Raw genomic sequence first — 25,232 nt, forward strand, 5'->3', positions numbered from 1 at the left:
AAACCACAGAAAGTTTGCTGAAGTATCATTAATGCTGTACGTGGACCTATAAAAGCTAGGAAATGGAGAGCAGGGGACATAAACTCCTGGCTGACAATAATTCTTTATTTCATCCATTATGAAAACAAAAAAGAACACAACCAACCTCCCAAAAATTAGAACGCCATGAGCACAAAAGAAAGTACCAGCGCGGCTTTTCAGATTAACTTTGAATTTCCTTGCTTTCATTGGTTTAAGAGCTCTATTGTTACTCTCTTGGTTTTTTAATTGCAGATACTAAAAATTCTTTTATCTTTCAAAGTCCTTAAAGTCTGTTGTATAAATATGTAATTAAAGCCTCTTTCAGCTGGGTATAATTTACTCTATAGTTTACAACAGCTGCACTGGAGCTAGTACAGTTTATCACTTAAAAGCCTAATTAGGGGCTTCTTAATTAGTGGATCCTTCAGTCACTAGACTGTGACTGTGTAAAAGATGCTTGGCAGCTATTGCATGTTACAAATCTGCATGATATTTTTGCACGAAAACAGGGTGTGTACAAGTCCAAAAAGACATTCGTTGTCCCTGCAGGTCGGCCCATCTGAACATGCAAACCTCCACGCTACATCTACGCTCTCCTCTCTAAGCGCACGGCTGGTCTGCACACAGCCTTTCCCTCGTCCACACGTTGTTGGGAACCGCCAGCACATCCCGAGGCAACCCCCCAGCCTAGCTGAGCTGGCCTGCTATGACAGTCCACTCTGGTGTCACCCTTCTCATGTTCAAACGCAACCGAAGGAGAGGATGGGACTGTGCCCGCTGACTGCTCCGGCTGGCTCTCATGTGGCTTGTCAAACGCCTTCTCCAGCAAATGCAGCTCCTCGCTGCTGCCGCTCTCTCCCTCAGGAGCTCTGCACCGTGCTGGATTCAGTGGGCAGTGCCTATGTGGTGCCGAGAGCACTCACGTCACTAGAAGGAGGAAGACAGGATCCAGTTACTGCCTCTCATTTATAGCCACGTCACGGATTTGTATCACCACCAAATTAGCAGTCAGTCACTGAGATTTTAAGTGCACTATTTGCCCAGAGAAAGGACTGTAACACCTTCATCCTTCCCCTCTGGGTAGCATGGGGCAGGGGAGCAGCTGGTGGAGCCATAGCTGGTCTTAACAGGAGTCACTCACTGGAACGAGCTTCATAGCAGCTCGGGGCTCACAGGACCAGCGAGCAAAGAGCTTGTCCAGACTGTACTCTGGAGGACTGGTGGGGTTTTGTTAAGTTTTCACCTGCCTGTAACACAGCAGCTGTGTTACAGAGGGTCAGATTTGGGGCGTGCCAGCATTTGGGAGCATTGCTTTAAACAATACAGTGACAAAACCATGAGTTTTTGTTGACTGCAGGATAATATAAATCAGCTATTGAAAACCTGTATCATTAGCGCTATTGCTTTCCAGTGGTAGATAGCTGCAGTAATGGATTGGCCTCTCCATCTCATCCTCCCACTGGAAAACAACATGTACAGGAACAATCAATAACCTGATCTAAGCTACTTGTAGACATGTCAGGTGCAAATATCTCCCTTTCTCAAAGGTTTTAAAGACCAGATATTTTCGCAAAATTTAGGCCAGGTAACAAAATGTGTTGGATAAATTGTCGTTATGGTGGAGAACAGCATAACTAGATCCACCTACATTGTTACAGTGAAGTTTTAAATAGGCAGGCAATAACTTTATTACATGCATGTGTTACTTTGGGGGGTCAATAGCTCAAGATGGTCCTTTACAAGAGGATAAACTTCCATTTGAAAAGCATTTTCTATAATATTCCTGTTGCTGAGGAGCCTCTGTTTGGCAGGGAATAACTAGATTATTTCATCGTGGGGTTTGCCCCTAATTTCTACAGCTGAAATCCTACAATACCTTCAAAATCAATATGAAAATCCACTGCCATTACTAGGGCCAGGATTTCATCCTATTGTGTCACAACATATTACCCACTTAATTTAGTGTTGCCAACTCTGAAGTCAATGGAAACTCTACAGGTCAGAGCCTTGTTTCTCCATGGATCAGTGGAGAGGCTAGAGAGGTGTTTAAGGGCCTTCCCTATATAAAGATGGCATCACTTTCACTCCATCAGTATGATTAAAGCATGTACACGCATTTCTTCCCCTTACCCCACTCCCTGTCTCTTGCACACACACAAAGGGAATATATTCAAGAGGATTATAAAGCAGGTCAGAGGGGAGTTGAAGCACAGTTATTTCACAGTTATTACGTTACAGCCTCCAAGCATGTCCACAGACACCCAAAGAAGGGAACGTACGCTGAGTCCTGGCTGTACACTGAGTCCCGCTGCAGCACTGACATCAAGGCAGTCTTTTCGGGGGAGAACAGACAAACACTAACCAGGGCTTTCTGAAAGGCGAGCTGTCACCTTCTGAAAACCCTTGTGGCAGGCCGCCTACAGACTCAACTGAGAACTTCACAGGGACATCATATTTCTTTGAGCTGAGCTTCCTAGAAAACTTTGCATTCCAAATTCCTGGAAATCCTTGCACCCTAAATCAAACACCCTTTTGAACAGGTCCTTGTTGTACAACACTTACGTTGCGTGGCCTGCATGGCACTAATGCCTACTTTCTTCACTAAGTTTAGTGGCATCCAAAGTGATGCCATGGAAATGATTTTACCTGATTTCATTTTGTGTTGACTTCTGTGACACAAGAGCAGGGATGGCCTTTCAGAAGAGGAAGAGAACACAGAAACATAGTGGCTGGGTTCAGGTAGACACAACCATAAAGTGGAAGTGAAGGCTGAAGACAGAGGAGAAAATAACACCAATCCAATATGATTTATTTTCAATTACTTCAACCCAATTTGCCTGCTGGCCCCAAGCAAGTACTGTGAACCTCCTTGTCTTTGCAGCAGGGCAGACATGCTGCACCCCACCATGGAAAATGCTGGGAGAGCAGAGCGACAGAGCAGCCAGCAGCTCGGCGAGGCCAAGGGCCCTCTGGAGCACAGGGCCTGCAGAAGCCGGGCAAGCATGGCACGGCCGGGGCTCCCAGCAGGACAGCTCACCACCCCAGCTCCCTCAGCACCGGGGCAGCACGATGAGGAATCCAAGCACCTGAACGCAGCCCACCACCATCCCAGCTGAGCAGGCTGGCGGCTAACCCGCTCCAGCCCTGGGGCTGCTGCCTGAACCCTTGGGTTCAGAAGGAAGAAATTGATCCCTCTTGCAATCAAGAGATCCCTTTTTATGGGGGCAGGATCATGGATTATCAGTTTGTGTAGTCCTCTGCTGTTCTCCCCCTCCTTTTGTTGTTTAGTTTTTTTTTTTTTTTTAATAAATGAAAACACACCAGAAGAGCTCAGCATCTTCTTTCAAAACTTCTCTGTTTCACTAACTTGTTCCAACCTCCATCACAGCTCTTTCCTTGTCAGCAACTGTACCACTGCGCTATACCTCTGCCCACGCACAAATGCACTGGTTGAAGGTATGAACTGGAATCTCTCCGTTAAAGGAACAAGCAGGCATCCCAGAGACTGACACAGCTGCTATTTGCATGTAAAAGAGGAAAAGAAGGTGCATGACTGAGCCCAAATTAGCATGAGCAAAGCCTCCCACTGCATTTGCAAACTACGGCTTGCACAGTGGTGCTAATAGAGGTGCACACTTTCCTCACAAAGAAAGATTTCTACCTCAGCTATAAGGCAACTTGGCTAACAGTGGTTCACAGAATTCCGCATCACACAAACTTTTAAATCCCTCTTTTCGTAAAATTTACTGAGTGCTACAGAAAGAGAAACACAGTGGATGCCAGGTGAGCTGGATATGCCCAGGTTTAATTTTGTCTCCACTTCCAGCTTAATTCCTGAAGCTGGCTACCTCAGCGAGAGCCATATTTTCTAAGGCCTCCATCACTTCTGTACCCCTAGATTTTTGAATGTCCAGAAATATTCACAGTGCTCAGTGTATCTAAAAATGAAAACCAAAATAAGCAGGGCAAATGCAGATCTAATGCTCCATGTCTCATTTCCATCTTTTGAGAAATGAGGACTGCTAACCTCTTTTTCACCATCAGGTCTTTCAAAGGGATGCTGTGGGGATTCATTTATGTCTGCAAAGTCTTGCTGAAGACACATGCTTCATAAACTATAAGATTTCTGGATTTTAACACAACCTTTGTCTCTTTCTCTGGCTATGTATACACATGCCTAAGCATCCATGCCTGTGCATATACCTACTGAGTCATAAGAAGAGGATTAGGTGTCTCAGTAGACTATTTAAGCGATGTAATTTTATTCAGAACTGTCCCCCAAACCAAACTGCATTTTGAGGTCTTGTTGCAGAGAAGTTATAGACCCTTTTTACTTTATCATCATACTTTTATGGAAGCTGTTGGAACAATTCAGTGCCTCCGCTATTTCCGCAGTAGGTTTAGCTCATCTGAGAGACTAGATAGAACAGTAAACGCAGACATTAATGGTAATAAAATCAAAGCTAAGCCCTACATGAAGAGAAACAAATTCCAAAATGAAAAATTCGATTACACAGTACCTGTCTCCTGTCTTGACTTCCTCATTATACGTAGAAATTAACCCTGTCATTAAGTACTTTGATCAGGCTGTACATAAACAGCTTATAACGGCATGAAATCTACCACAGCAAGCAGGCAAATGAACAAGGGGAGAAATACTGACATTTGGGGCTGCTGTCAGACATCAAGTGCTCCTACTCCCTCAGGGCCAAACTGCTAGAGTAAATGGGGTTACTCCAAGGATTAATTGCTCCCTCCTGGTTTGCACTACTTCCAGAAAGTTTCAGTAACAATATCTAAGAGGCTATCATTTGGAGATCAGTAGCGTCTTTCTAAGATCTTTGAGAGATTTATAAGTTGGGCTGCTGTAACTGCTCTTAAGCTAAAACTCGGTACAGAAATTCCCAGCCCATGATTGAGCTGAAGCAGCATGAGGTCAAATTGGTCCATGTTTGCATCGCTCAGAAATAAGGTATGGCACCATTTCACATACTCCAGCTCCAAACATTTGTCACTTAAATTTGGAGAATTTCCAGGCACTAATACATATCAAAAGCAAGATTTCTAGACAATTGAGGCAGGGGGGTTCTGGTTTGTTTGTTTGTCAGGATTTTGGAGCAGAAGTTGCTTTCTTCTGGGGTGCATTTAACTCAATGTAACTTTACTTACTTGTGATACTACCTAAATTCCTTGCACATACAGACTGCTACACAATCAGAGGTGGTCAGGCCAACACGGTCTCTTCCCAGCTCTGCCCCTGGCCTGCCATGAGTCCCTTATCATCTCTGAGCCCTGTTTTCAAGCAGCTATGTTTCCTGTTGGCTCTTCCCACCTCTTTGTTCAAGAGACCCTCAGTGTGGCGATGGACTGCAGGTGGCCAGGTACAACATCCACCCCTGGGCACCACCTGGGGGCACTCTGTTTTGTTTAGAAAGTACAGCTCAGATGCTTGCTCCTCTCTCTTCTCCTAGCTTAGCTGTGATGGGGTGCCTGGTGATTTGCCAATTACAGCAAGCACAGATGTAAGGAAGAAATCCTGACCCAAGACAGGCAAAGGCAGAGTTTCCCACTGTCTTCAAGATGGCCAAGATTTTTCCTTTAACATCCTAATAAAAGCTTGGAAAAAGACTAAGCAGTCCCACAGATTATTTGTTTCTGTATGCATTACTAAACATACTGCAGAACAGACATTTTATTATTCCTAGAAGCACTAAAGTCCGGTATTTCCTCTGCTTCCCACAATCCATTATTTTATCCCATTGCTACAATCAGCTCCAGGACATTATAGCAAGACGTTGTTCAAAACAGCTATCACCACAATTTAAACAAACTCAGTCCTAGACCAAAACAGCTAAGACAAAATATCACAGGCACCATGGAGCTTCCTAGCATACTGCTCTCACTCTATAAAACTTCATCACTGTTCTTACTCATGCCCCACATACTAGTTGTGTGCACACAAAAAAGGTCCTTTCCAGATCCACAAATGCTCAGACACTCCTTTCTGTACAGTCATGCAAAGATTGCGACCATGCCACACCAATATGGGTATACACCAGGCAAATAATACTATAGATTTGGATAGACTTGAAGGCTTTGACCTCAGCTACAGAAGGGCTGGGCACTTTGAGGTAAAGGTTTGTAAAGGTGAGAGGAAGAGCAGCCACTCACCAGCCAGGCAGGGATCAGAGGGCTCGTAGGAGATGGGCGGCAGGGAGGAAAGGTGCTCCCAGAAGGCAGTTTGCAGGGGATGGAGCTAGCTGGAGGCAGCATTTTTACATCTGGCTCTAATGAACCAGACCAAACTCTCTCAGCACATGTGTAGTCCTAGTAATAAAGCAAATCAGACATTTCTTTTGAATTTGCAGTTCCTGTTCAAATTCATTTACTTAAGTATTGCTGGGTATTTTCCCTACACTAAAAGTTGCAGTAAGGGTGTACCTGAAATTTCTAGCAAACATAGAAGTGCCTAACAAGCCAGGCTGCAAAGGCACGTTACATATACCAACTACTGTACCATTATCATTTGACACTTTTACAATATGTCAGCTTCCCTTCTAAAAATAATTCACTATTAATAGGAATTTTATGTAACTAGCAGCATGCCAGGGATTTCTCGCAGATCCCATCCCTGAAGAATCCCCAGATTCAGCAAGGCAATCAAATCTCATCTGCAAAGTCTTCTAGTGATTACTCTCTTTCATTCACCTCTTCAGTGGTCTGGAGTTTGCTCTTGCTCCCACCGAACCCAGTGACCAAATCCAGCCTTCCTGGTGAACTGAAGCAGATTAAGGGCTCCAGTCCTGACCAAGCAAGACATTTTTAAGCATGTCTCACCTGTAAGTGCATGTGTTGCTTCAGTAATCAATGGCATCGCCTAAATGCAGAGTCAAGCACGTTGTTTAAACACATCTCTGAACAGCTGGTGCCATAACCTGGGAAAATTCTCTGGCACAGCTTTGGAGCTGCTCTAGAATAACCCACGAGTAATGTGCACTGGCACTGAAACATGTAAGTCAGGAAAAGCGTTAACAAGAGGAGCAGAGGCAGCTATGGTGGAACTGCTTTGCAAAACACACTCAATGGCTATTGGAAGGCAAGGCCACAGCCTTGGTTTAGGTTTAAAACTGAACTTGGGAAGGAAGGCAGCTGCTCACGGACCCAGGGCGGGTCGCAGAGGGTATGTGAAGAAGCTGGCCTACCTAAACGACTTTCAGGGGATGGTAAAAATTGAGTTAAGATAAACGAAGTTTTATGAAAGGTTTGTTTTTACTAAATCTTTGTTCCTGGTGTTAAACTAGATTTAAAGCAGTGTGGTAACTATTCCACTAGTAACAAATCCCAGACAAGGAGACCAGCATGTATCCAAACGCAGCTGGATCTGTCAGGTAGGAAAGTCTGGCTGCAGAGTGAGGAATGCAGTAAGAAACAGTATGGCCCTCCCTTGCAGGAGGTGAGTCCTGCGGCCAGAGTCTCTCAGATATAACCCAGACACTCAGCACCTGCAGCTGCCATTGAAGCTAATGGGAATTGCTGGTACTCAGCACCACTAAGGCTTTGTTTCTAGGAGAGGAATTTGTGATTTATCATGAGCTCATTGATTACAGCAGGAGTCCACCACAAACACACGCCCTTGAAAGGAACTTAAGCGTTCCCCTTGGAGTACACATACACGTATGGGCTTCCCTGTATAAGATGATGCATGAACCTGAGCCACGCACCTGAGAAATTTGTTATCTTGGTATACCCCCAGCGTTCCCATCAGGAAAAACCTCTCCAGACAGCTGAAAATTAAACACAGGTCACACGTTGGGACAACATCGCTTTGATAGGTCCAAGCTTTCCTGATAGCAGGCTGGGGCTTGTGGCTAGAAGAACATAGGCCTATTGAAAAGCATGCCAAATGCAATTGCCTTCAGGAGGCTATAAATATCAGGAAAGCAGTACACAAAGCATTTCCAGACCTGAGTCAGAGAACGAAAGCACAAAGCTCCTTAGTGCAAGGTCTTACTCCCTTTCATATCTGCAGGCCTCAGAGGTGCTGTGAGGTAAAGCGCATGAGTCATGGATAGCTACAACATCCCTTCTCAGCAGTCTTTATCCTATCACCCTGCCATTGCTCCTCTGCTAAACAGCCAGAAGTCATGGAGAAATAGTTCTTCCCCATTCTATCTGCGCATGCTCTCCAGAGAATGAATAGTAAAGAAAGCAGAAAGGAAAATATTACCACTTTCAGAAGGCTGTCCCTGTTACGGAAGTCCTCACTTCATGAAAAGCATCATGGTACACCTGCCACAACTGCTTCCATTCAGAGCCATGTCTGCTGAGGTGCCTACTCAAAGATGCAGGAATCCTTTGGAAATGGGGCCTGGATGCCCTCTCATTTGCCCTGCAGTCTGTATTTGCATTCAGACTTTGTGACTTCTGATTGCTGGCTAGGAAAAGCTGACAATGACACGCCACAGGTTTCTTAACAAAATAAGGCAATCTTGCCTTTTGGAAGTCTGTCCCTGTTCCCTTTTGCTCCCAAGAGACTTCATTGCCAGTAGCATGGGGCAGATCTTCAGTGAGTGGAAATGGACAGTGCTCTGTTGGATTGGCAGTGATCAACAGCACCCAAAGATCCTGCACACCATCCCAGCCGCTACTTTGCATATCGTACACTCTCTTCCTCAACACAATTACGTATCATGACTTAGAGAACAGAGTCAATAAGAATTGAGATGGTTTTAAGCTGGGCGTCTTTGCTTCCAAGGTGTAAAAATGATCTGTGGCTTGGGCACTTGGTTCTCAAGTAAACAGCCTGAAGAGGCCATGGAGGATGAACAGCAGAAACTGATACTCCTTTCTGTGGAATGATATGAGCAAGCCGTGCCTCTAGAAAGGGCTCACTTGATAACACTCTTCCTTCATTTCCAGCTGCTCTAATGAGCTGAACACTCCTAAAGAAACAGCTCTTGAAATCCTCATGGTTTACTTGTGAAGCATGTATTAATAAGTTGTATCAAATGACTATGATCATGGTCTTTTTTACTAGATGCATTTGTTCCCCATAATCACAAACTCAAACGAGTGGAATAATGGCAGTAACACACGGTGTGTCGAAGATAACAATTACTGTTGGCTGCCCACAGCCTTGATCGAGTCAGTGAGCTTACAGCACGAGCCTCTCCTGCCCCGTCACTGCCACCATCAGCACCAGTTCCTACAGAACATCACCTTATGCATTAGACAACTCTCCTCTCATCCGCCATTTAAATCTGGCCTAAGTGAATCACTTAGAAAAAGTAGCTGCATGTGCCATGACCAATAGTGGTCACTTGGATGAGGTTTTCTGTTGGTAAGGTTTCCTCTGAATTAGGAGTCTGAATATCCCATACTGCATCTGAATGGACTGTTTCTCAGCAGAGAGGAAGACTATTTCTGCTCCCGGGCAGCAGCCACAAGGCTGGTGGTATAAAAGGAACAATTGTCCAGATTACACTGTAGTAATTCAAATGGCTAACTAATGCACAGGAGAATAACTCTCCACACAACTCCACCCTTGCCTGCTTTATCATCATCACTAATCAGAAACACATCCAGTTAATTTTTGTCATTGGTTCCAAGTTAAAAGACAAACTAAAGACTTTGCTGATCTGAAATTGTTAGTGCTGGGCTTTTAAAAAGCTCTTCAGAAGGACCCTGACAAATTCCTTTGTCTCGGAAGAAAACTTCTTTTTCGGGGAGTCAGGGGAATGTTTTTCAAGTAGTTGGTGGAACAAAGGTGCTCATGATTTTCCTAGGAAATGTGAAAATGAATCAAATAGTTCCAGGAGCAGCAGACTGCTGCAGCCAGGTTCCTTACTCATCTGTGTCCAAAGGCTGGATTCCTTGGTACGAAGAAGGCACAAACCATAGCTGACATTTCCCCGTACCTGAGACTGTCATGACATCCATCTCCCAAGCGCCTCTCTCCACAGCCTCTCCTCTCCCGGGCCTATCTCCATTTTCTTTTCTACCTCCATGTACGTGATTTCATTGAATTTCATCAAACAGGTATTTCCAACCACCAGTCAAATTTGGATGAAACTAGCCAGGATATCCAAGGTTACACAGGAGGAAGGGCACACTTGCACTGGAGGCCAGATTTTAGTGGCATGCTGAAAACTCCCCCAGCTGTTCAGCACCTGCATTGCTGTAAGCCTGAAGAAGAGCTTCATTACACCTCCACAGCACCAGGTGCTCTGGGGTGGGACCCCACAGAAAGGAGCACAGTCCTGGTAAATCCTGTGCCCTAGAGACTGCCTCAGCCCCAGCCCAGTACTCCAGAGGCAGCTACTCCAAGCAGTAGCGTAGGAACAACCACCCCCTGCAAACGGAGGCCCACCTCTCACTGCAGCTATGGGCTGAAAGCAAGGCATGGGGTGCTTTCATATGGACAAAGGTAGGGATGGCGTTCCCATCCTTCCTTTTAATGCCAATATGCAAAACCCAGCTATCTGTGAGAAGCTTAGACCTTATCCAATAGGCCATTTACTTCCTCCTGACAGCTAAGCTTCCATTGTACGGCCAGCACATTAAATGAGATTTCAGTGTGGGCAAGCAGGAGGCCAGACGCAAGTCTAGAAGTAAGGGGGTTTATTTCTTACTGACCAGCTTGATAACAGAAGTGCCATGGTCATTCTTTCTAATTTCAAGGACCTTTTAAATAAAGTTCCACTCCAGAAGCCAAGCATGAAAGGAGAGGAATGAAAACTCTTTGATAGATAAGATATTACAAGAGACTGTCAGAAGCTTGGTAGGAGAATGAAATAACACTCTGGATACTGTCATTGAAAACAATAATGAAAGAGTACACCATTTTCTTAACTGAAGTACTATCAAATCTATGTTACTGCCACACAACATATTTTTCCTCCAAAGGTGCCAATTTCAAGCTATGACTATTGATCTCTATCTAACACTCAAAATTAACTGCACTACTAAGGAAAAGTGGCACCAAATCGTTTGAGAACATCAAACAGTAAAAAGCCAATGGGGTCAAATCAAGGTCAGAATTTGATGAGTAGGGTGTCAGAAATTTAATCCATTTTGTCTAAGATAATGTATAGAGCCAGTATTGGGGGGTTTTTTCCTTTCTTTTCTGTAATTTTTTTAAGCCAGCTTTTCTCAAAAATATCACAAAACCAGACCTCAACTTTTTTTATGAACTTTTTTCCATGACTGGAGAGAGAAAAGATTAAACGGACTGAAACACAGATGGCAATTATGCCTCTGTTTATTTCCTAATGAGTCACAAGATTATTTTTTGCCTTCTGCCACATCATTTCAGAATACAAGAAAACCTTATCTTGAAGGAGACTTGAGGAGACAAAATAACACTGTTAAAAGTCCCAGTCCAGCAAGATACTTAAGTGCATTTAAAAAAACCCCAAACCTTTAACCATGAGTGAAGTCCCATTCACTTAAACTCAAATTCAGAAATGATGGGTAAATCTGTTCCACCAACTGGTGGATGTGGTGACTGTCAAATTCATTAGTGGTCTCATGACAAAATATTCAACAGCTCTTATAGTCACATCTTGCATTTACATCTCAGCATTTGGAGAAAATTAAGTCCAGAACTATGGCTAGAAAAGGCTTTCCCTCCACCTCCCCACCAGAGCCTGCAACGCCCGTGTCCTCTAACCACCTCCCACTTGAGTCCATATCCCCCCCCCGCCTGCCCAGGGTATCCCCCGGCCTCAGAGACTTGACTGAACTCGCACCCAGCTGAAACCCAGATCCAGAAAGCCTGGCCACCTCCCACGCTAGAGGCAGTACAGCTACGAGCACACTGACCCAGCACTGGCTGAGCTCTCAAACTTGGCTGTGGCCACTTTCTTTTAAAACCCAGGCTGAGTGACTGATTTGATAGTGGCTACACTGTCTGCTTCTCATATCACAGTCTGGTAATTAGCATGCTCTTGAAAGGAAGCAGAAGATATGTATTCATCAGTTCAAACCCGTGTCTCACCTCCTCAGAAGGTGCCTTAACCACAGGGCTTTGGATAGGGGACTCCCCTCTTATCCTACTGAAATCATGCAGCAAAAATTCAGGCTTTGATACTAAGAGGGCTGAATCTTCAGCCCAGTGATTAGGACACATGGCTGGAAGAGATGAATCCGTTATCTGAGGACTTTTCATATGTTTTAGGCAGTAACTGGGGGTGGATAATATGAATTTGGATCTTCTCAGGAAGAGTCTGAGTGTGACCTCCCACCTCCTACCAGAACACACAATATGCAAAAGAGGATCCATTTTAAAGGGAGAGCAAGGCATACACTCCTCTCTGAAACAGCACTACCTCCCTGCTGGAACACACTTGCTTTCTGCAGTAGTAGGTAAAGACATCGCTACTCAGGAGATGGCTGGTGCTTCAGAAGCGCCCATATCCTCAGGATATTTCTGTTTCCTGGCTCTAGGGGTTCCCCCTTCAGCATCTGGGGATTCCTGCAGGCATTGGGGAGCCTCAGGCTTATCTATCCAAAGGAACTTCAAAGACACTCACAACTGGTGTGGCGAAGATAGGGCACAGTTAGGTTGAATAATTTGTTACCTAAAAATGCTTCTGACAGATGGTAAGGCTGTTCTGGAACACTGTGAACATAACAGATTTTGGGACAGGGTGCTGAAGAGAACTGATTTTAGTGAAAAGTTGGATTTTTATCAAAATGACCTTTTTCACTCCAAGTGCCTGCTTTGCATAGAAAATTGCAAAGAAATTTCCAAAATTTGATAAGAAATTGAACATCCCGGTGACTTACTGGAGTTATGGCTTGGATGTCATTATCCTTCATGGACCATTTCCTGCAACTGGACTCCATGTCCAACATGCATCATTGCCAGGTGTTCCCATGACGTATCACAACAGCACAAGACAACAGAAAAACATCATTCACATTAAAAAAGCCCTGAGTTTAAAGAAGAGAATGAGTCATTTGCCCTGAAGACTTGCAAGTTCCTGAATCCAACCTGGAAACCAGTTGCTTCTGCCTTGGTTTTTTTCCCCCCTCAAAAAACCTGCAGTTTTCCACAAGAAATAAAATATTCTCAATCCATTCTAATTACCAATGCATTTTCAGGCTACATGCCTAAAGAAATGAGGCTTGGTTGTTGGCATTATGTGCGCATTTATCTGTCCAATGGTCAGTTCTGCGTCCCTTCCCTTCCTGTCTCCTCAACGCCTTTAGAAACTACCCGACAGACAGGGAAGGGGGAAGGAGCTGTGAGTGCTAGGTGGGAAGAGTAGATATAAAAATCCTTAGTTCTGTTTTGATACTTTGCAACCACAGTACAGATCTACATGGCAGATCAGCAAGTCTCTGAGGTTTGAGAGGAAACACTGCCAAAAGATGGTATTTCTTTTCCTTTTAAAAAAAAAAGTTGAAACAGTTTATTACTAGGTGTTGTATCGCATCTGAAACTTTCAGTTTCAGTACTTACTTATGTGACATATATACCAAGTGGAGAAGGATCTTACTAAAACCTTCCAGGATGAAAACCTTCATGCCAGCCAGTCTAGACATTTTCTAGCAAATACAAAACTGGGATTAGATGGTGCTGCTATTCTGACTCAAATTAACAGAAAAATTAATTAGAAGAAAAACAACCTCTTGAGCAAAACCAGGTAGACATTAGCTAAAAACAAGCTTAGTTTGAGATGGTGAAATGCTACAATATAGCTTATTGAGGTAAATACATTAAAATTCCACGCACTTTTTAAAGCATATTTAAAGCATGTATTAAAGTATGTATTTGTCTTATGATTATGTAGAAACATTTTTTAAGTAAGAACTTAATTTAGCTTTCTAAATTAGAGTGGAAACCAGTCTCATTGGCTTCTACTTGGTACTTAGCTTTCTGCATATCTAGCTACTAAGTTAAGAGCTTACTGAATTTGTAGTGTCTACTTAATCCCTTAGCTTACTTTAGACTCCTTTTCTAAAAAGTTTCACTTAAGTGAGATGAAAATCACTGATTTCTGACACTTCACTGCACAGCTAGGAAAAACGATCATGGGGCATGTGGCACAGCCTTAGGGAGATACTTGAGTTAAATGATACACATCTGTCTGCCCAAGACAAGGTTTTCTATTTGTTTTGGAATGGACTTTTCATATATATTTCTTTTTTCCCAATTCCTGGTAATTCTCCTAGCTTGGTTTCTACATACATATTCCACAGAAGAGGTAAAGGTTACCGGTGTATTAATATTACTTTTGTACAATGCTGTATGTTTTCAATTAGGCTCACTCCCACAGTGATTTCCATATCTAGCCACTTGCTCTTCATATTTCTTGATAAGTGATGGCCCCTATCAGGAAGTCGGGGGCGAGTCTGTTACTGCTTTGAGTAAACAGCCTAAAGGTCATTTTAGATGCTGGCTTTGACACTCTTGGTTCAGTAGCCACCCACCATAGCTGTCACCAGTAAGCTGAAGTTAACCTCATGGAAAAATAGCCTTTAAGTGGGTCCTGTTGTCTCACCAACAGAACAACCCACCCGTGGGCACTTAATGGTGGAATGAGGAAAATCCTATCAAATTCCCCTTACTGACACCTGACAGAGGCATTTGGGCTGAGGTCAGGATCCAAGTGCTCTAGGTCTTCCCTGAGGTCTCCTAAGGTTATGGGAAAGTCCTTGAGTTGATGGGGTCTCTGAGTCCCAGTGCGTCCGCATGGGTGCCACACGTCTAGCCAGTGCTCGAGGACCTTTTTAATGAGATTTCCCATAGCAGAAATGAAAGCAGCAGAAGGCATCCCAGCTACATGCACACAACTGACTTTTGCAGGCATGGCTATGTACACTGGGATGTGAAGGGGTAAATCCCATGGCTAACATTGGGCCCCTGCTTTGGGTGTCCACCAGCACAGCTGTTACACACACAAGACCACCCCCCAACCCAGACTTCTGCAGGTATTGTTTCTTTCCTTCTGCTCCCGCAAAATTAATCAGCAGGAGGAACAGCTTTGCCAAAATAGATGCATCCACTGCTGGATTGTGTTGCCAGTCCACACCACCAGTGAGCCTCCATCAGTAAAAGGTCATTACACTGCTGACACGCCTGCCCACCTTCTCCCACACACATCTTCGGCATGAAAGCAGGAAGAACCCAGCAGACAGGTCTAAAGATACTATCATCCTGCAAAAGGAGAAGAATTGCATGACTAGATCTAAGATCCAGAGCAAAGGCCAAAGCATCCACAGGGCTGATACAGCAAATATGCCTCACATTGACCCCTCTACAGACTGAAGTGACGCATATCCCACGAGGGACACCACCACCCAAGGTAGAATCCAAAGTTCATTACAAAATGACCACTAAAGCCCTTTCAGGAAACTTCCCATAAACAAAGGCCATTTTCTTCTCAAAATTAGGTACTTCAGGTTCCTAGGCTTTCATTTTAGGCATCTGAAGGTAAGTATTTCAAAGGTGATGGAACAGACGATTCTCACTGCAGTGGCATGTAAAAAGTTACTGATTCAGGCCCCTAGGACGCTATTCTGATACTGCCTGGTGCTTCTCTCTCCCCTCGCACTAGTGAGCAAACAACTTAGCAGCAAGGCATCTCACACGCTCTTCACCCTCCCCAGTCTGAACACCGTACCTCCAGTAACTGAGGCACTGTTGGGTCTTGCAGCGTCAAATCGTACGCGCTGCTGGAAGACACGGTCTGTGTCCACTTGACAAAAGTGGAAAAGGCACAGCACAGCCCAACCCTCCTTGTCCAGCTAGAGGGATAGGTCTGAGTCTCTCCTATACAACGATGTTTACTCTTAGTAAAAAAGGGATTTACCCAAGTGAGGGAACAGGTTGTGCTGATAAACTACCTCCACTTTTCTGTTGAGAGAGATAAAATCTAGTACATGTGTTCTTAAATTTCTACATGAAGTGCACCTTCTATCATCTTTGTCTCATCTTTGTGTAGTTAAGAACCAGAACCCTGAAGAACAGCTAAGGGAAGACAGCAAAAATATGTATATTCTTCAAAGATACTGCTGTCTTTTCAGAGCCAGGCACCCAGGCTACTGCATCCACCAGCCCCTTTGCTTCAAGACACACACAGGACAGTAGGTACCAGAACATCCTGTTCTTTTCCACCATGCTTTGTGGGATCCAGCTGTAGCCATTGTGACCTCTGGTGCTTCCCTCACATCCAGCATGGGCTGTTCTGTTTCATCTCGAGATGAAATGTCTGGTTTTTAGAAGTCATTCCTAGCACAATTCACTATAATACAGGTGCTAATAGATAAAAGCTACTAAGGACACATCCCATTGCTCTTTTCCCCTCCCTCCACTCCACGGCAAACAGAGCTCAAGGCTTCAGAGACCTCCGCAAAAGCAGTCAAGCCCAACTTCCACAGAGCCTTGGTGTTGTATATGCACAGCCATAGCTGTTTTCTCCAGACACGGGGCTCCATTTTCCCGTACATAATTTTCACTTTGCGCTAAACAGACAACAGAGTGCGAAAACTCCCTTTTTGGGTTTGACATTATCATGCATACAAGAAAACCATCTGCAGTTTTCAGCTTCAGCTTTTGCTCCAAGTTGGGATCTTTCAGTTACTTTTCCAGCCCAGACACTAATTCAGCCTACTCCCTACTCCAGCCGCTCTCCCCCTCTGTAAGCAACGTCTGCTTTCTAGCATGGTGCAGGAGTCACTAAACAGCACCTGAGCAGAGTGCTTGTAATCCCGGGATGCCGTATCGCAAAGCAGGTTCCTTGAATCCAGTACTTACCCAAAAAGGGCACGTGCGCAACAGCTGCACAGCCCCAGCGCTGCTCACCCATGAAGGGTAGAACAGCACAGGTGGGACTTCACTGCAGTCCGATATCACAACCTGTCGTATCTTTCTAGTTAAAGGAATCTGGGTAAAGAAAACACAAGCTGTATTTAAGCAATAATACCTTCTGGGAATGTCTAGCAACGAGAAGTGTTCTGAGGAAGGAGCTGTGCCTCCGGCCCTTACCCTCACCAGTCAACAGCTCCCAAGCTGACTGAGTTAAAATAGCTGACTTAAAAGTCATAATTGCTATTCTCAGCAGTAAAATAAAAAAATGGTTTTTTTTAATGTACCTTTTAACATGCTTCAAAGTTAAACATGGCCTGCATGTTACCATGGATATAATTTCATGTTTATGAGACTGGTCTTTCCTGGCAGCTAAATGCCTGCATGGGAACAAATAGCAGAGCAGGAATTTGTTTGGCATTTTGCTCTGTTTATGATAACAGCTAACTACTTTTTCTATTACCAAGCTTTTGATTTTACTGGAGTTTCTCTAGGAACAGAGTTCATCTCATTGGCATTAAACACATTACAACTGATCCTCCAGTTTGTGTGAGCAGAGCCCTGCACTCAGTGGCACTATTCGTGAGAATCAGGCCCACAGGATCAAGCCCTAGCATGTTTACATATCTGCCATGGCTAATATCAGACAGTGTACAGTACATGAAAACATGCTTCATCTCTGCCTGATGAAGAATCCGCTCCAAACCCAGAGTGCAGGGCCTGAGCTAGAACTAACTTTTATTCAGAGTAAAAACATGATAAATTCTGACTAAACTCAGGCAGTAAAGTTAGGTTTTCATTTAAGGAGAGGGGCAGTTTTATTCCACAGGGTCCCAGGAAAAATCTCCAAAATGGAATTGCTAGGTTCATTCATATCAACTTGAAATCAGCTGCATTCAAGAAGAAAGGCTAACCGAGTAAGAATAAAATCCAGACTGACAAGAAGGTGTCACCAGTTTAGAACACCAAGGCTAAATGCCTCCTTCACATCCACACTTAATTACTCCTGCCCACACCTATTTCAAAAACTGTGTGTGTATTCCTAGCCCTGCTGAACGACTCCTGTGGCAAAAGTCAACTGGTCTTCAGTGGGACAACATTTTGCCCCTCGGTGAATAAGCCGACGAGTAGCTTTTGGCTGCTGGTTGATAACGTGTAGGATTGTTAACAACTCAGCTGCTATTGCTAGAAGATCTGAAAATAAGATGTAATTGCACAGGCAAATCTGGAGATTACACCACATCATGTCCCTCCAAATCACGCAGCCAGAGTGTTTACCTGTGTCTGGGTGCTGCTGTCATGAAAAGTTCAGTACCTATTTCAGTATCAGAGATGCGTATCAGTCGAACCTGACTTCAGCTTTTGAAGTGGGTGGAGAGCAACACCACCCCTTTCCTGTACTGAAGTCTGCAACAAAACTGCATTTTACTCACAAACATATCGGTAGTTCTGTTGTGTTCTGACTTTTAAAAAAAATAATCTCATTGGACAGACACTACCAGCAAGTTTCTCCACTCTGTGGCGTGTCTTCACAGCCCTCCCACATAGTGAAAATGACTCAGACAAAACTACTAAATTTAGGGCATTGGTATTCTATGTGTTACGCTGGTGTTCATACAAGTAATGCCTTAAACAGTAAATTTCTGAATTAAGCATTCAGGCATCTTTTCTGTGCTGCATCTGCCACTGAAACAGAACGGCAATGAAGGTGGGCTGAGGAGGAGGTTATTTGGATCGTGATTCGGGTTGTGTTTTGGCTAGAGCTAAATGCGAATTTGAGCAAGGTTTGCATGTACTTTTAGAACTATCTATTGACCCGATATCGTGATGTTTGATCTCAAGTGATGAGATCGTGCAAGATTAGCTGCCCTTGGGAGATTCCCTTCATCTCAGGCAAGAGACTGCAGGCTTTGACTCACAAATGGGGATGATTTCTCTTGGGATGACTAGACTGATTCCCATTTCTCAGCATCCAACACGCCCATCTCTCTGAGGTTCCCCTCCTGCAAGGATGGCTCATGCAGCAGCTGCTGAACTGCTGGTTGCAAATCCATGCAGTCAGTTAAATCGGTACTTCTGTAGTTCAATATAAAAGTACAGAGAATTATTGCAATTTTATGATTTGCAAATCACCTCCTGCTTCACAAGCAACAGCCATCCCTGTAGCAAGGGCAAGGTATTCTGGAAGAAAGCAGTGGTGGCCAATTAAAGGCAAGAAGTTTTATGGCTATCACTCAGAAGCCAGGGCTTTGCAGAGAGATTGGCCATATGGTCACCATCCAGAAAAAGGGACAGCAAGTCCCTGGCCATAAAAGGGAAGCAGAAGAAGTAATGAGAGGGACAGGACAAGAAGGGGAAAGGGAGAAAGAGGAATGCTAAAGTACCTTCTCAGTTAAGGCAGTCTTTCCTCTCTGCTTGCCTAAAGTCGCCAACGAATCACTGTGAGATCAAAGTCAGGCCAGAGCCAGGCCAAGAGACCATGCTCTCCTTCAGGCTGACCACACCACCTGCTGAAGCCCACAAGAGTTTTGTGTGGGGTATCTCAGGGAAAGACATAGAAGCAATGAGTCATCTATTAATAAACTTTGGCTCTTTATCTGTTTGACAGATGTCTCCAGAAGGGCATGAGTTTCTTAAATATTTTTGTTTTTTGAAACTGCTGAATAATCTTTGCAAATATAGTTCATGATCTGTTACCCAATTAATACCATGCAATTGTTAGGAGCAATCTGAGCTGTTTACACTGCACATTTCCATCACATGGCCTTCTTTTGTTCCTCATCATTGGAGCATAACTCTTTAATAAAATTAGGCTCATGCAAAAACATTTTCAGATAATCTGCTGTATCCTCCAGAAATGCTTATGCTGGTCTGATGTGCAGCATTTCAGCCTGAGAAGCTGGGCATCCGTGTCTAAAGTTCTACAGAGCAGACAAAGTATAATTCTTTTCAGTACAACTCAAAAGCTGTACTTGTATGTACAACTGCCCTGAGGAGAATTCCCATAGTACAATGTTTATCCTTGTCCTGACTCCACCTGAGAAGCAGGGATCTTAAAAGTCCCCAAAGTGCCCACATAATAGAAGCTTAAAAATCCATGCCTAAGCCAATCTGGAGACATTATTTAATCTCTTCCCTTGCTCTAAGACAGAATAAACAACTTAGACCATCTCTGAAAAATATTTGTCACCCTTGCTCTTGCAAAAATTCAGTCAAGAGGATTCTACTTTCTCCCTAAGTAATCTGTGCCATGTTTTTACTACTCATGCAATTAGAGCATTTTTCCTAATGCTTGAGCCTTGTCTCTTTACCTTATCACCTCGTTAGGATATTTGTCCAACCAGGCAACTTTGAGTGGGGCAAATTGCCCACTCTTATCACCCAGATTTTGACTGGTAACCTAGTCAGAGAATATAATGAAGGATGATGTTGACAGCCAAGATCAAGAGATATATCAAGATCAAAAGAATATCTGTATGATATCTACTGCGTACTCTTTTTTCCTTAGCTAGCTGCCCTATAAACTGGGAAATTACATTAGTTTAACATTAATTACTCTTGGCAATCATATTTTTTAATCATTTTACAATCCAGGTCTCTACAGACTGTCTGATAGTCTGTTCCACTATCTGTCCAGGAATCCAAACCTCTTTCTTAAGTGGATTCGTATTTTAAGCTTCATTAACATTCCCTTCTTTAGAATACTTAAAGGGGGCTTATAAGAAAGATGGGGACAAACTTTTTAGTAGGGCCTGTAGTGATAGGCAAGGGGTGATGGTTTTAAGCCAAAAAAGGGTAGATTTAGACTAGATATAAGGAAGACATTTTTTATGATGAGGGTGGTGAAACACTGGCACAGGTTGCCCAGAGAGGTGGTAGATGCCCCATCCCTGGAAACATTCAAGGTCAGGTTGGACGGGGCTCTGAGCAACCTGATCTAGTTGTAGATGTTCCTGCTCATTGCAGGGGCGTTAGACTAGATGACCTTTAAAGGTCCCTTCCAACCCAAACCATTCTATGCACAGGCAAGTCGTCCTTAGCGAGACTCAGCTAAAATAACTACCTAATAACTTCTACCTTGTGAAACAGAGTTGCCTCAACATATCCCAAGATGGTGATACATTGAGGTTTTTTGCCATGTTGCCTTTCCAAGCAATATCCAGATAAATTGTCCATTGCCACTGAGGTTTGGCTACTAAGTGCTTCCAAGAATCGCTCAAAAACATCTTTTCACTCTTCCCAGGGAAGTGGCTTAAACGACACCCACCTGTCAAAGAGGCTCTGTTCTTTCTCTTTCTAACTTCACCCAGACAAGTCTGTTCCTCATGTATTCCACAGCTTCAGAACAAGCATGGATAATGCTTCTCCATTTCTCCAAGCCTGTCCTTCCAGAATGAGCTGTACGAACAGGCCAGTCCTGGGACTTATCCCAGCAAATTTCTAACATGCCTATTAGATATTTAATTTGATTCTACGCTACAACATCAGGTCCTTTCCATTTTTCCCATGTTTGTATTAACATTGCCCTCTTAACCTTCCAAGGTGCTGCTGTAATATTTGCTCTTTTAAACTTTCCAATGTTTTTCTTCTATGTGTTTCTTAATTTTCACTTACCTAGGTAACTTTTGCACTGGCCTCTTTCAAACTGAGCATAAAGCCTCCTTCTCACTAGGCTGGTGTATGGTGCAATGTGATGGACTCCTATTTCTTCATCGCCTAAGTGCCACCTCTCCCCAACAGGCCTATGTAAGAACATCTGCTCTTATGTGGAAGGGAGGATCTCCTGTCAACAACACCTGAGAAATTCATACCCTTACCTTCAAAATCTGACAGTAGCAAGTGCCAAATAATTTATTTCCACATTTTTGATGAAAAAATGAAGTGGTTTGGTATTCCTGAATTGAAACCTTTCATTTTAATGAGTTGAACCAAAGCAAAATATTTTGGTTTGACCCAGTTTGACATCAGTTTGTCTCATCTGTCCAGAGCAAGGCTCTCTGACCAAGCTTTTTCCCATGATCCAGCACTGCAGTAAGTAAGAAGGGAGACTGCAACGCACCCTTGATTAGGTAATGTAGAGGTGGGAGTGGCTGTAGGAAATAACCAGGATGCAATGCTACCTGTCCCAAAAATACCACAGCAGTTCAGGCAGAAGGCTCAGACTTAATATTAAGTAACAAACAGCAATCCAGCTCAACAAACTGTTTTGAAATGGATCAAACTGACTCAAAGCAAAATATTTCAGTTATACCTTCCTGGTGAGTCCTTCTTAAATCACAACTTCACAGAAACTTTGCATAAAAGTCACTTCAACACCAAGTATTTTTTAACATAATATAATTAGCAACTGTAGAAATAGATCAGTCATCATGACTTGCTGCACAGGAAGATCAGAATACTGATTCATGCATACTTCATACACATTGAATTGCTTGAGGAACTCAGTACTTTTACATCTTCTCCCTATCATGACAATTCAAAAGGAGGTCTTTGCTCTCCAATAGCTTGCACATGATGGGAAGTGATGCTAATCATGAGAACAACCAGAAAATTCTTTTGAGCCAATTAGATGGCACCAGTCACAATGACTTTAGTCATCCACTCCTCAATCTGAGGAGAAGGAACCAAAATTATCATTCATCTACTCCTGAAGCTGCAAAAGACACAAGGGAAGTGTACTATTTCCCATTCTTATTGCAATCATCATCACACAAAGTGACACAAGCTGCTATTTTCTGCTCCTGTTCTAGGAGAGCAGTGGTTACTCCTCGTGCAGGTTTCAAAAGAGAGACTTTGATCTCACTTAACTGCTTCGTTCTCCTTCTCCTGTCCATGCCTGATCAGCGCATGACCAAGAAAGGAAATGGGACCAGAAAATGCTACACAGGAAGAATATATACGGCCTGATGCCACTAGCCTCTGCAGCTTATAAAGGCAAGATGACTGAGATGTGACTGCTGGTTAACAGTGACGGTGACAGAGGAGGGAGCTGTCAAATATGGTGCCATGACTCTGCACACCAGCGAGAACAACAAGAAAAGCATGAGAAGTGGTAACTGACATGTGGAAAAGTGCACACAAAAGGAAAACCTCCCAAAAAGTTGATAGTGAAGCATCAGGAGAGGTTAACTGCAGAGGGTTCAAAGTGGATGACTTTAAGAACAGATCCAGGAATAACACTGGAACAGAGAGACAGACTGCCCTGGAGCAGCAAATCTAACAAGCCACACATCAAAGTCTTTACACTGCCAAGATCAATGAGATATGTACCACTTATCTCAGCGAGCTGAGAGGTGGGGGAAGTCCAGGAGGAACTGACAGGCAGGAGAGGCTGACCAGACCCTGTGTCTCCACAGCAGGATGGTTTGGGCACCTCAGAGATGCTGGTGTAGCAATCTGACTCACTTCCACCTACAGCCAGGAGACCAGACTACCCAGCAGCCCTGGTGAGGACAGAGACCTTTGTATATGATGTTGTCCCAACGTGACAGGCACCTTTGGGCTGCTCAACAGCTACATACATCTCCAAGGCACAGGCCGTCCAGCTCTGGATATATCAGCTCTTGAAGTCCCTGCAAGAGGGGGGATAACTTTGTTTTTGGAAGACAGAGGTAGTGAGAAAGAGGATGAAAAATCAGAAACATCAACCCTTCTGACAGAGGGGAAAAGAGACCAAGCTAATGGTGAAGTAATATTCTAGAGAAGCCAAGGAAAGATCTGTGGCTTGGGAAGCCCAGACATCTCCAACACATCTGGGGAAACTCTGCCAAGGTTTTCATGGCAATCACTCCTCTGGGGTGACATTTTGGTTCACTGCCAAGTTAGAGTTTGCCCTTGAAGGACTTTATGGGGTAGATCCTCAGCTAGAGTAAATAGTGCCACTGCCTTCTAGAAGCATGGTGATTTTGAGCAGGAGACAATTATGCCCCAGATCTCAGACTGGCAGGGAGGTTTTCTCAGGGGAGCTAAATCTGACAGCTTCACAATGAAGGGAAATGTTATCCCCAGCACGAAACTCCAATTCAACAAACAAATTTGAAACTGACTTTAGAAGAAGTCATGTTAACAGATGGTACCAAATCCAAGTGGCAAAGATCACAATTACATTTCCCATTTTGTCTTGTGTGTGTGTGTGTGTGTGTGTGTGCTTCAGCCCCAGAGAAACAGATTACGACTCAAGATGTGGAGCTAATTAAACTATAATATACTAAAAGGAGATTTGGCTGTGTTGATAAATCTGGAGTGTGATAAAGCAAGATACTCCTCTGTAAACACTGAGATACCTCCCCAGGATTTCTCATAATTATGAAATAATTCAGCTTCTCTCCAGAACTAGTCTTAGTTTTGAATGCCAACACTAGAGAGAATGAACTAAAGCATGCCTGAGCTAGATAAATTAGATAATCTAAGACCATATCTATATACGTGTATAAAAAGATGACAAAAAGGGACAACTGGAATAGTAACTGTGTACTGCAGTGGTTGCTAGACCTTACCTTTCTACAGACAGCTGTACTGAATCCAGCTTCATTCTCTTCAAAAGATGGTATCTAAACTTCCTGGTTTGTCTTTCACACTATGCACTGGAAGTAACATGACCATGGCGGAATAAGACTCACAGCAGCCCTCTTTTTCCCAGAGAAAGAGAGATTTTCCATAAACTGTAAAGATACATTTTTAATTATGTTCCAGGGCTCATTTACAACAAATGCCTGTTTGTTTGCACGATGCTAGCAACATAAAAGGCCTCTAACTCTGAGGTGGCCCCTGCTTTGCGGGGCATGAATAAAGCAACACTGATCTAAAAAGTGCTGATGTGTCCCACAGGAAGGGGAACAAACTTTCAGTGCAGAGCATCTTCATACCAGTACACTTTCATCTTCCCAATAGGAAAAGTGCTTCAGTAAAGAAAACTACAGCCTCTAACTCACCTAGATATGCTGCTGGCATGAGGAAACCAGAGGTTTCTGACAGATGGACTCGGTCCACCTTCTACTAGACTTTAAGATATTTCCACCCTAGCTGTCTATGTACGTCCTGCCAGAAGTCAGAGCTGCCCTTGCAGAGTCAGCAAAAGGGAACCTCTGTCTGTGTCTCACCATGCCAGGAATGCTCACTGAAGATGTGGCAAAGAGGAGCTCTGGGCATATACAGTATGCTTAAGCACCTGCAGCACATCGATCTGTCTGGGGGCAACAGCTGCCTTTGCAGACATGCAGCACTCCAGGCTCCCTTTATATTCATTTGCATCTAAGTACTACTAATTGGAAATTAAACTCACACTTCCCTGGCTCTGAGCAAGAAAAGCATGCCCCTTAATGCCTAGTCTAGGCTAATCATCCCGGCTCTCTCTATCACCAGCAGAGACAGCCAGTATCGCTAGATGATTCATTGT

The 25,232-nt window shown here is 43.8% G+C and overlaps 1 long non-coding RNA gene across 1 annotated transcript in view; it reads right to left on the minus strand.

Moving 5' to 3' along the window:
- Positions 1–415: 415 nt before the first annotated feature.
- Positions 416–25,232, minus strand: part of LOC309589163 — a 55,597-nt gene continuing 30,780 nt past the window's right edge. The window contains exon 6 of the long non-coding RNA XR_014227881.1: positions 416–948. This is a non-coding gene — a long non-coding RNA (uncharacterized lncRNA). The remainder of the gene's footprint in view (positions 949–25,232) is intronic.

Source organism: Platalea leucorodia, assembly GCF_965183815.1.
Source record: "Platalea leucorodia genome assembly, chromosome: 4".
Classification (NCBI taxonomy): Eukaryota; Metazoa; Chordata; class Aves; order Pelecaniformes; family Threskiornithidae; genus Platalea; species Platalea leucorodia.